The sequence below is a fragment of the Camelus bactrianus genome, chromosome 2 (genome assembly GCF_048773025.1).
Source record: "Camelus bactrianus isolate YW-2024 breed Bactrian camel chromosome 2, ASM4877302v1, whole genome shotgun sequence".
Lineage (NCBI taxonomy): Eukaryota > Metazoa > Chordata > Mammalia > Artiodactyla > Camelidae > Camelus > Camelus bactrianus.
In genome coordinates, this window is record NC_133540.1 from 79371974 (window position 1) to 79384178 (window position 12205).

Sequence of the window (12205 nt, forward strand, 5' to 3'; positions counted from 1 at the left end):
TGCTTGGTATTTACCTACAAGGGTTGGTTATGTCCACATAAAACTATGCAGGTGGGTGTTTATAGCAGTTTTATTCATTACTGCCAAAACTTGGAAGCAACCAAGATGACCTTCAGTATACAAATGGATAAATAAACTGTGATACATCTAGACAATAGAATATTATTCAGCACCAAAAAGAAATGCACTATCGAGCCATGAAAAGATATAGAGGAACATAAAATGAATATTATTTAGTGAGAGAAGCCAATCTAAACAGGCTGCATACTATATGATTCCAATGACATGACATTCCAGAAAAGGCAAAATTATAGAGATAATAAAAAGATTAGTATTTACCACTGGTAGAGTGGGGAATAGAAATGAATAGGCAGAGCAGAGCAGATTTTTAAGGCAGTGAAAATACTTCGTTTATTATAATGATGGATATATGTCATTATACACTTGTTCAAACCTATAGCATATACAACACAAGAGTGAACCCTAGGTACACCATGGACTTTGAATTATTATGATAAGTCGAGGTAGATTTATCCTTAGTAAAAATTTACCATTCTGGTGAATAATGTTAATAATGGGGGACACCATGCCTGTGTTGGGGCAGGTAGTTTGTGATAAACCTCTGTACCTCCCTCCCAATTTTGCAGTAAATATCTAAAATTTTTCTGAAAAAATAGTCTTTAAAAGAATGAAATAAAATAAGGTCTTTTAAAAAAAAAACTGTTGAGACCATTATTCATGTGGATAACTAAAACAGAACTGATCAGCTTGAATAAATTTCTTGAATTAAATGAATAAAGAGATCTGACCTGATATTTCAAGTGAAATTTCTCTAAAATATTTATAGCAGAACCTAGTTAGGAGCAATGGCTATTAAATTTCAAATTATCAGATTTCCACTATGATCATATATCTTATGATCGTATGTATCTACTTCTAGTCTGCTATTAGGAGAGACAAAGTTATTCTATTAACACACAATGCCTAAATCACCATTGTTTGAAAAAAGAAAGATTCTTTTACTCATCTAACATGTTTAATATGATCTTCATAGGAGAGGAGACCTCTGTCCCACCTTAATGTGAGGTGAGAACAAATTGTTTTCAATTAAATACTTCAGCCCTGAGTGCCACAGTTATCACATCTGGTTGGTTAGGACCAGTCATCATATTGATACAGGAAAATGGGGCACGAAAGGATGGTTGCATCCCAGGTCTCAGTCAAGTACCTGGGATGCATCCCGCCAAGTGAGGGTCCTTGTCTTCGCACAGGAAATAATTCAAGAGTGAGCCTTAGTAGAGTGAGGGTAGATTTATTCAGAGAGATAGATGCTCCACAGACAGAGAGCAGGCTGTCTCAGAAGGCCATAGAGTCCACGAGACATGGGGGTGTTTAGTTAAGGTAAAAGTAGATACACATTCCATAGACAGTGTTGGGCTGTCTCCAAAGGAAGGCAAGAGAGAACGAGAGAGTGCACAGAGTATGGGGTTGTTAGTTTTTATGGGTTTAATAACATCGTATGCTAACAAGAGGGAGGATTATTCCAGCTACTTTGGGGAAGGGGCTGGGATTCTCATGAATTGGGCCAGCACCCACTTTTTGACCTTCTATGGTCAGCCTTGAAACTGTCATGGCACCTGTGGGAGTGCCATTTAGCAGCTATTGTATTACAATGAGGGTATAATGCAGCTCAAGGTCTACCGGAGTTGAATCTTCCACCATCTTGGTGCTTATTGCTGTGTGATTCTTTCAATGGTTATGCCTTGCCCCTTCCCTCTTTCTCAGTATCACATAACTTTAAGTGGGTTAAAAAGTATAAATCTCCATGTACCTGGAATAGAGAAAACAGAAACATTGGTTAATACTATGCATACAGGATCTAAATCTCTGGGTAAGTGGCCAAAAAAAATCTTTCTTTTAAATTTTTTTGAGTTCCATAGGAGGAGAAAATTTGATAAACCACTGATCTGAATCAGCTTCTACTGATTCAGAGGTGAAAGTGTTAAAGAAATTTGACTTGAATTGGATCCATTTGCTCATTTAATTCAATAATTGAATTCAAAATATTCAGTTCTGTTGCAGTTTTTCATATGAATATAATGGTTCTTAACTTTCAATGTCCCTATCAATATTAGTTAAAATAGACTCCTTTCCTAATTCATAACATTAAGCATATAATATCAGAAAAACATGGCAGTCATTCATTTTTCATTCTGCTGGTGAATTGCTTATAAAGTGGTAGTAAAAATGTAAGTGGCAGACGAAATACATGTCTTTTTATGGAGGTCCTGAAAAAGTAAGTTAAGTACACAATGTAGTATCTGTGGGATGGTCACCTACACTACGCCAATTTTGAGATTTTACATTTGTTTTTACAGAGTTGTCTCAGGATTTGAAATTAACAAGAAACCAAAGTGTTTTCTTTTGTTTTGTTTTGCATATCTCTTAGACCTGAATACTAAAACTAAATAGACCTAGCAAACAATAGACTCAATAAGAAAAAGGACCCTTTGATAATTTAGTGCCATCTGTCAGATAATATAATGAGTCCACTAATAAATACATCAAGAAAACTCTGTAAAGTGTCTAGTAACTATCAGAATAAGCCTTATATAAATCTGCCATTAGCTAAGATGAGTAAGAAAAGAAAATACTGTATGAAAACAGCTTTATGTGAACCACCAGAGAGGAATAAAAAACTTCATGAATTCAGGCATTTTTCTCAGTGAAGGGGCAAGCACATCATACTGATTTTTTGATTGAGCCATTTGACAGGCTAGATGGCAGGTCACAGCTGAAAAGACAGCTGGTGTTAGGCATTTCCCATCACTCATATGACAAAAAAGTACTGTGAGCTTAACTTTGAGCAGTGCTTAAGTGCACGCTGATCAGGTTCTGTCTAACATTGTATCAGAAAACAGAACAGGGTGTTTTCAGGGAGTGGAACTGAGTATGTCCACATCACATATGGAATATTTTGTGTTAGGTTGTTAGAATCAAGTTTCCCTCAATGACTTGACTAATGCTGTCAATCAATTGAATAATTCAGATACTATTTAATATGAATGAGAAGAGAATATTGAAGTATTTGATTTAATTGATTTAATTAGCATGATGATTGTCAATTTTCCACCTCAGTCTATTACTTTATATGGGCAATTATAGTTCAGCAAACACTAATTTCTGAATCATGAAGATGAAAACACATACATTAAAAGAGAGCGAGAGATTGGCATGTAATACCATTTTTTAACTAAAATTGATAATCATTTTTATCTCTTACATTTTACTTGAGAATTTTAGTGTATTATATTCATTGATTAATTTTTTTACTTATTTTTGTTTTTTCTAACATAGGCCAGAATGTAGAGAATATTTTAGAGAAACAATATTTTACAAACTGTTTGATACTTTTACCTAGAATAGAATAAAACCGTAGTCTATTTTAAGAGATACAAACATTGTTTATAAAACATATGTACTAATACAATAAACATGAAATGTGCACGGCTCTCATTAATGGCATTCTAGAAATTTTAGTGTGACATGATTTCCTCTAGGCAATTTGTACATTGGAAAGAAGATTTTGAAATCCTGAGCCACACACCCTTCTATCTCACTGAATTCCAGTACTGCTGCTGAACAAGACATTATTATTATTATTATCATCATCATCATCATCATTAACTGCTTTTCACTAACTTAAAATGTCTTTCTGTACATAAAAAATGAGTAAAGCATTTCAGTAACAAAAGTAACCAGACAAGCAATAGTATTTATCTTAAATTATACTACCAATTGTTTAAAGTGCTAATCCTCTTTGTAGTTGTTTTTGTTGTTATTGAATTCATAAATTCCTTGCCTTTTTTCTGTCTTCCTCAAATGGTGCTAGTTGAGTCTCAAAATTATAATACCCTGAAACTAAAAAGAGAAATAATTAAAGTTTTAAAATTTTTAAAATTTGAAACAAGTTTAATCTTAGAGAAGTTTACACAGTACAAAGAACTCCTGAATATTCTTCACTGATATTTGCCTCTTCTAAATATTTTGCTGCATGTGAGTTATTCTCAGGCTCTCTCTCATTCTCTCTCATATACATTTGTACATGTATACATACATATATAAATATAGATATACATATATGTATCAGAACCACTTGAGAATAACTTGCAAACATCATGACACCTTTATCTTAAATACTTCAACGTGTGTTTAAGATAAAAACATTATTTATATAAATATAATGCAACTATCAAAATCAGAAAATTTGACATTGATGCAATACTATAATCCAAAATATAACTTTACTCACATTTTACCAGTTTTGCCCAAAGTTTCCCTCTTGGACTATTTCTTATCCAAGATCACCCATTGAATTTACTTTTCATGTTTCTTTTGTCCACTTTAATCTTAATTGGTTTATCAAGTATATTTTATCTTTCAAAATTTTGATATTTTTAAGAACATAGGCCATTTATTTGTATAATGTCCCTCCATTTGGGTATGTCTGTTGGTCCCTTACCATTTCATTCATGATATGCACATTGGCTAGTAATACTACATAAGTGCTTCTTCTTTAGCACAGCATATCAAGAGGCATATGATATCAGTTTGTCCCATATTTGTGTTGTAAACTTTAATCATTTGTTTAAATAGCATCCTCCAGATTTCTCTCTCTATACTAACTGCTTAGTTGTGGAATAACTAAGTAATAAGAATGGGGTTGTAATTTGAGACAATATAAATACTCTATATGTCACCAAAATTTTATTAATTGGTTTTAACATCCCTCATTCCATAATTTATCATTACTATGATTCTTGCAAAGTGATGATTAGTCCTATTACCATTATTGGTTGATATTCTGCTGTAAGGGAGTTATTTCTTTCTTTCCTATTTAAAAACAACTTTTTATATGAAAGTCCCAAAGAATCTTACTGGGTTAAAACCCATTACTATAACCATTTATGTTCATTCCCAAATTATTCCAGTTTAGTCAATGTAAGCCCATTCACACTAGTGCCTTCAAAGTTTTGACACATCTCCATCATTTTTTTAGTATTTACTTATTTAGTTTTTTTTTTTTTTTTTGCAACAAAAAGGTACTTCAAACTTATCTATGAACTTTTTCTGTTCTCATATTGGAATCATCAATTTCTTTCAGAAACTTGATTCTGTATATTGGTGAATGGTATTTAGAAACTAATATTAGTTCAAGTAGTCTAATTTAAAAGATACTTGAAAAACATCAACTTCAAACACTAAAAATTTTTGTAACATGGCATTTCATATGTTTACCAACACACACACAAAGATCACCTAATCTTTAGAAATATAAAACACTCAATTTTAATTTTTTTAAAAGCCAGAAGAGGAATTGGTCATTTTCCCAGCATAATGAGATTTAGAGAACTATACATGTTATGTTCATGCAGCAAGAATAAGGGGAAATATAGTACTTAGCTATGCCCAATATGCCTATATTATGAAAGCAACAGCGGGAGCATGGTAGAGGAGGGATTTAAAATGGGAGAGAATAGAAATGAGGAAATTTTTCTACATCATTATACCAATCTAGATAAAAGAGAAATAAAGTTGAAACTAATGACAAAATAGTGGTCATGGAGAGTAATACCAGATTTCAGAGGTGTCACTGAAGAATAACTATTGTCTTAGAAGATGGGATGGAAAATTATGGAATCAAAGCTATGTTTTCAGATTTTCCACTTAGAATACAAGGTAGTTTACCATGACAATACATAAAACATGTCCTATTTTTTAAATAGGTTAACTTGGATTTGGACCTGTTGAATTTGATTTTCCTGCAAATTGTATTCATAATGAATTGACAGTGAGAATGTGATTTTGAATTTCTGATGATAAAGATTAAAAATTAAACTTGTGGGTCATAGGAATGTAAATACTACTTAAAGCCTGATAAATGGACATAATCTATTTATTCTTTTTTCATGTATTTTTTTAATCAAATACATACTTAGCATAGTGTTCCAGATTTGGTAATACATCTTGGAGACTGGAAAATGCAAGAAAAGGAATCTTCAACATGGAGACTCTCATCTCTGGTGTTACAGTAAAAATTGTTTAAAAATTAGAATACAGCATGATAAATATCACACTAAAAGTATTACTGCATTAACATTCAAAGATTTACATTGGTTCTCAGTGAGGGATAAAATTATAAGAGTTTGATTTTTTAATTTTTAGTGTATATATTCTAAATTAACAACAATGAGATGTGTAACAAAATATAGCTACCCAAGAGAGTCCTACTGGAGTTAGTTGATTGTTTATTGAGTGTGTTTCAGTAGTTTTTTAATTTTCTTTTTTTTATCTCTTTTTTTGTTTTCTATTTCATGCATAAGAATTAAAGGTAAAGAGACTTTTCTCCCAAAGAAATTTGAAGGGAAAAAATCATTAAGGGGTCTACAGCAAGGACCCTGGGAAATTTAAGTGTAGATTAAAAAAAGAAAGAAAGAAAGTAGAATTTTCAAAATTGGTCAACAGTTAGTTGTCAGTTGACTTTTGAAAGAACTTCATTATAGTGTAATTTGAATGAATAATAATAGGTTGAGAATTAAACTGAAAATGAGTAATCTGCATGCAGTCTATGTAGATTACTTAACTTGTCAATAATAAGAAGAAGGTAGGCAAAAGAAGCCGGAAGCTATAGGAAGCATACAATGAATAAATTAAATGTACATGCAATTATTTTTATTCCATTTTATACTAACACTTGAAACAGGTGATATTATAGGTAATGCATTGTCTGCCTATAACTCTGGGTATATACTATTCTGTTATTAAAAATTTAATAGCCAAACCATATTTTTGTGAAACAATGTTAGTCATTTTTGTGAAATAGTTTATGTTTTAATTAAGGTAGTCCTGAATTCTTATGATTGTTGATTTTGCTGTTAATTTCTCTGGTTATACAAATAAGTATATAACCCCATTAATTCTACTTCAGCTTCTCCAGAATGAAAGCACTCATTACAGACCTTCCTGTTCGAAAGTTGTAGATAATGTTCAGAGTTTGTTCAGAGGGAATCCAAACTAATTGAATGCATCTGGTCAAATAAAATTGGTAATTGGGAAATCTATGCATCTATTCAAGTGAAATTTTTATTGGGCTTTATTTAACACTCTACTATTAATTTCATTAATGAAGCCTTAAAAATGTCTAATTTAAAGGCAAGACATAATTTATACATTTCAAGGACATTCAAGCACTTCCAATAATCTGTGGGATAAAATATAAATTTCTAATCTGTAGCCTTTTTTTTTTTTTTGTCTCTCTAATGGAAAACTATGATGTATGTCACTGACACTCTGAAACTTATCAGAGTAAAAAGGGCAAGACACCTTCCCTATCAAATTAATGGTGTGCACCACACTGACACTGAGACAAGGTGTCTCTCAACAAATTCCTTATGTTTTCTCTACCCATCCAGCAGTTGATTTAGCAGATACGAACCTGCCACAAAGTGTTATTAAAAGAGCAGTACGGAAGGGACTCTAAAGAAGGGAAGTACTCTTAGATCAATGTGTTAGTGTTCCATAAAAATTATTTCTTTTTGTTATTGAGAAGTTATTAAATGCTTGAAAATAATTAGGCATTTTTTATGAGTTAGGACGATAGTAGGAAAGTGAAATGCAGGAGTGTGATTTGTGTATGGAATGGATTCTTCTGATAAAGCAGGACAAAAAATTCTTATTTTAAAATGATTTAATATGCCAAGTAGAATTCCATTCAATATCCCAATATGTCTGTATTATATCAATTTATTTTTTACTTTTAATTCTGATTCCTATCATAAACCATCCTAAATTATAATCATCTTTCAGGCAAATTTAAAATGAGGAATCTATAATGATGTCTAATTTACTGTTTAAAAGCACAAAGTTCAAATTGTTTCTACTCCAATCCATTTTAAAAAATTTAATTTTACATAAATCAATTAGAAAATTTAGCCATGAAAATGTAGTATCTCAGATTTGAGATATTTACCCTTGAAAAAATGCTAGCTTTTATTTGTATTCTGTATATTCATAGGTAAACTTTCTATACATGTTCCCAACTTCTTAGAAAATTTTTCTTCTTATCACAGTAAACTTTAGCCCATTTTAATTTTACCATAAGTAGTAAATTTAGTACTTACCTAATCTATGAGGAATATTTTTGTGATTTAATATGACAAATACAGCTTATTATAAAACATTCAAAAGTAGTTTATTAGAAATTAGATATGTGCCTTAAGTTATAAAATTATACTGACACTATGGTTTCTAAATTCTTTCGAATTCCAGAGTACAATTTAAAGGTTAATTTACATGCATTCTTAATTCCAGACATTGATCTCTTCTAAGAAATAGATGAACACTTAATCCTATGGTCTCTACAAGGACTATTGTATTCCCCACATCAGATTTTATAAACTGATTACTTATATGCATAATTTAAGTTTTAAATATTTTTGAACTTGAAAGGTGCATTTTTCTACAGAGGGCAAAATAGGTTTGTTTTTTTTTTTTTTAACCAGATACCATAAGGGGAAGGCTGTCAGATGGAGAAGGTACAATTATCAGAGTCCTTAAGACAATAATACTTTAAGCAAACAAATGGGATCTAAATAACTGTAAAATTTAGTGTCCTTTAAGAAATGGAAGCTGAAAAACATATTCAAAGAAAGCTCAATCAAGCAAAGTAATCCACTTTCCCAAACTGCAAACACACCCTCAAGTACTTATAAGGGACACACCCAGTTTTTTAATTTGTCACCAACTTCATTTATAGTAGTTGTACAAAGGATTGTATATGGGGAAACTCTTCTGTCCTTATCTTCAAACATGGGCTACTCCATGCCCCTTGATATTCATGGTGCCCTACTTTTTATTACCTTGTAGCAAGAGTCTAGATGATTCCATATAGAAAATGAAATGCAAAGAATCATGCTATTTTTAAATAATTTATTTAAACCTAATGACTGATCTTAGCTCCTCTTGTTTTGTAGAGATGGAGTCAGTAATGCAAAAGACACATGTTGGCCAACAAAACTGAAGCATCCAGACCTAGTGAGTAAATGTCCCACTAGAGGGCCATATCCCACATCTAATCAGTGTGTAATTCTCATTGAATGAATGTTATATTCACCATACAGAACATTATTAGTTATGTGCACATGGGAAATATAATGGCATGATGCTATGAGTCAGATGCTGTAAGTTCACAGCCTTGTTCTGTCTTTTACTAATTATGTGACCTTAGTAATTTTTTTATTCTCTTTGTGCATCCTATTTTTTAAATAGAGATTATAATAGTGAACTCACTGAATTCTTTTGAAGATTAAGTGAGAAAATACAAGTAGATTGTTTAGAATATTCCAAAACTCAAAATAAATATGAAACAAATATTAATATGTAATTTTAATTGCTTATTATAATGATTAAAGAGGATATTGCTTTAATGGTGAGATCTTCATTTTCTCGGACACTATTACTGTTTTATTAATCTCAAATGTGCCTTATCTTAAGACAGGAAAGAGTAATTTATAGAAGGATCCTTGGTAGAAGTTGAATGTTTGTTTGGCTTGGTTTTTGATTGACCTAGAAAAGCCAGTATGTCAAGAAGTTAAGTGTTTCTGGATCCAATAAACCAAGGAATCCAGATGCAGTTGCAGGCTTCTGCAGTTGCCATATAGTTAGTTAATTTACAAGATAAGAAAGGGAATAGCACAGAAACCTTAGCTATAATCGTACTGAAATCTTTTGCAAATGGAATGTTGCAAATTTTTCATTTTCCTTTGAATCTTTTGCTCACTCTATAATTTAGTAAAGATCTTAGCTTACTTTGTTGATTGGTTTCATTTTTCATTTTATTTAAATTATCAGATTATCTTAGCTATGCTGAAAAAAACAAGATGGACCTTATATACTTCATTTTTTTTCTTTTTAAAGAAATCTGATTACTTATAGCATTTTGATATATAATTCGCAAACTACAAAATTCACCCTTTTAAAGTAAAATTTACTGTTTTTTAGTATATTCACAAAGTTGTACTAACACCACTTCTGTCTTATTTTAGGGAGCTTTTTATCACCACAAAAAGAAATTTCATACACATTACCAGTCACTGCCCATTTTCCTTTCCCCCTAGACTCTGAAAACTATTAATCTATTTTTTGTCTTTTTTGATTTGCCTGTTTGGCACATTTTAAGTAAGTGAAATCATGCCATATGTGGTCTTTTGTGACTGGCTTCCTTCATTAAATAATGGTTTCAAATGTCTTTCCTATTATCTATAGCATGCATCAGTACTTCATTCCTTTGTATTGCTAAAAAAAATTTCTATTGAATGTATATATCATTCTTTGTTTATTTATTCATCATTTTATGTTTTGTTTCCACTTTTTGGCTACTATGAATAATGCTGCCTTGAATACTCATATACAAGATTTTGTAGAAATGTATTTTCATTTCTTTTTAGTATATAACTGTAAGTGGAAATGCTGTGTCATATGGTAACTCTTTTAACATTGTGAGAACAAAAATGTTTTCTATTATGGCTACAGCATTTTACTTTGCCAATAGTTTATGAATGTTCAATTTTCTCAACATTCTTGCCAACATTTGTTGTTACATGTCTTTTTGATTATAGCCATCCCAGTGTGTGTGCAATGGTATCTCACTGTGGCTTTGATTTGCATTCCTTTAATGAGTAATGACGTTGAACATCCCTTCCTGGGCTTGTTGATCATCTATATGTCTTCTTTGCAGAGAATTTCTATTTACCAACTTGCCCATTTTTAACTGAGTTATCTCTTTTTTCATTGTTGATTTGTAGTATCGTTTTCAGTAATTTTAATTGGTGTTGGGAGGGACAAGTTTGGTAGTAACAATACAAGTTGAAATTTAAAAATCACATATAAGGAAATAAAATACATAGTGTGGCAAATAAATGCAGACATTAATTAATTAGTTCAATAAATATTTATGGAATGCTTTCTACTTCCAAGATAATGATATAGGCACTGAGCTAACAGTGAAAATTTGCCTTACACACCTTACATAGTAGACAAATAAGGAAATAAATTAGCAGTATCTATTCTGTTACTGATAAGCTCCTAGAAGCAAACAAAAAAGATGTCATGAGAGGGGGTATCTGAGTGGGCAGGAGAAACCTCACTGACAAGATGGCAAAGGTCTGAGACCCTAAGGTATCAGCCTTTTAAAGAGCCAGTGGAGACCATTTAGATACTGGCAACAGCAAAAAAAAGACACTCTCCCTACAGAAGTATTAGGCAGTTAGATAGAAATGAGCATCAGCTAAGGGGAGAGGAAGGGGAGAGAGAAACCCAGAAAATAACAGTACACCTGCACTCAGGATAAGGGGCTCCAAAAATGTTTACTTTCACTAAATGAGGGCCAGCAAAGAAGTTGGCTAGAATTGAACGCAGTGGCTGCACAGTAGAGAGAAGGAGCTGGCTTACTTGACCCAATGCTCATTATAGTATAATTAACATTGCAGTTTGAGCCCCCTCCTGTAGGTTTCTCTGTGTGCATCATGGGTAAAAATGTGTAAAAAGAGATAGGCGTGCCTGAGCACAAGGAATATGAGCTGTCAATCACCAAAACTCCCCCTAAACCCGGATATAAAAACAGGAAAAACAAAGGAGTAGCGCCATTTTCCTCTCTTGGATTGGCCCGCTCCCAGTTCTCAGGGGTGTACTATATTTTACTGCCTTTTACTTCACTAATAAAATCTATTTATATCACGCTCTCCATCTCCTGTTAGAAATTCATTTTTTTTCAGGTGACTAAGAACCAAGATAACTTATTCCTCTCCTCTCAGTAACAAAAGTATTGGGGAATTTAGAAAGAAAAATAAGACCAGTGTGGCTGGAGCATAGTAAGGAATAGAGAAAATAAAGTAGGCAACAGAAGATCACATAGTACCTTGTGTGCTGTGGTTAGGAATTTAGATTTTCTTCTAAATGGCATGAGAAACCATTAAGAGGTTTTAAACAGGGGTGTGCAAGATCTAATTTTCCTTGTGAAAAGATCACCTATTTGGTAAATGGTTAAGAGAAAGCAGAAGTAGATGCATAGAGGTCATGTAGGAGGATATACAGCAGTCAAAGAGAAAGATGTTGCCTTTAACTTTGTTGGTGATGGTAGTGATGTAAC

General features: G+C 32.1%; 1 long non-coding RNA gene across 1 annotated transcript in view; it reads left to right on the forward strand.

Annotated features, from left to right (window-relative positions):
* Positions 1-9030: 9030 nt before the first annotated feature.
* The window catches only part of LOC141579387 (uncharacterized), a 241201-nt gene continuing 238026 nt past the window's right edge, over positions 9031-12205 (forward strand). Inside the window, exon 1 of the long non-coding RNA XR_012510606.1 lies at positions 9031-9093. This is a non-coding gene — a long non-coding RNA (uncharacterized LOC141579387). The remainder of the gene's footprint in view (positions 9094-12205) is intronic.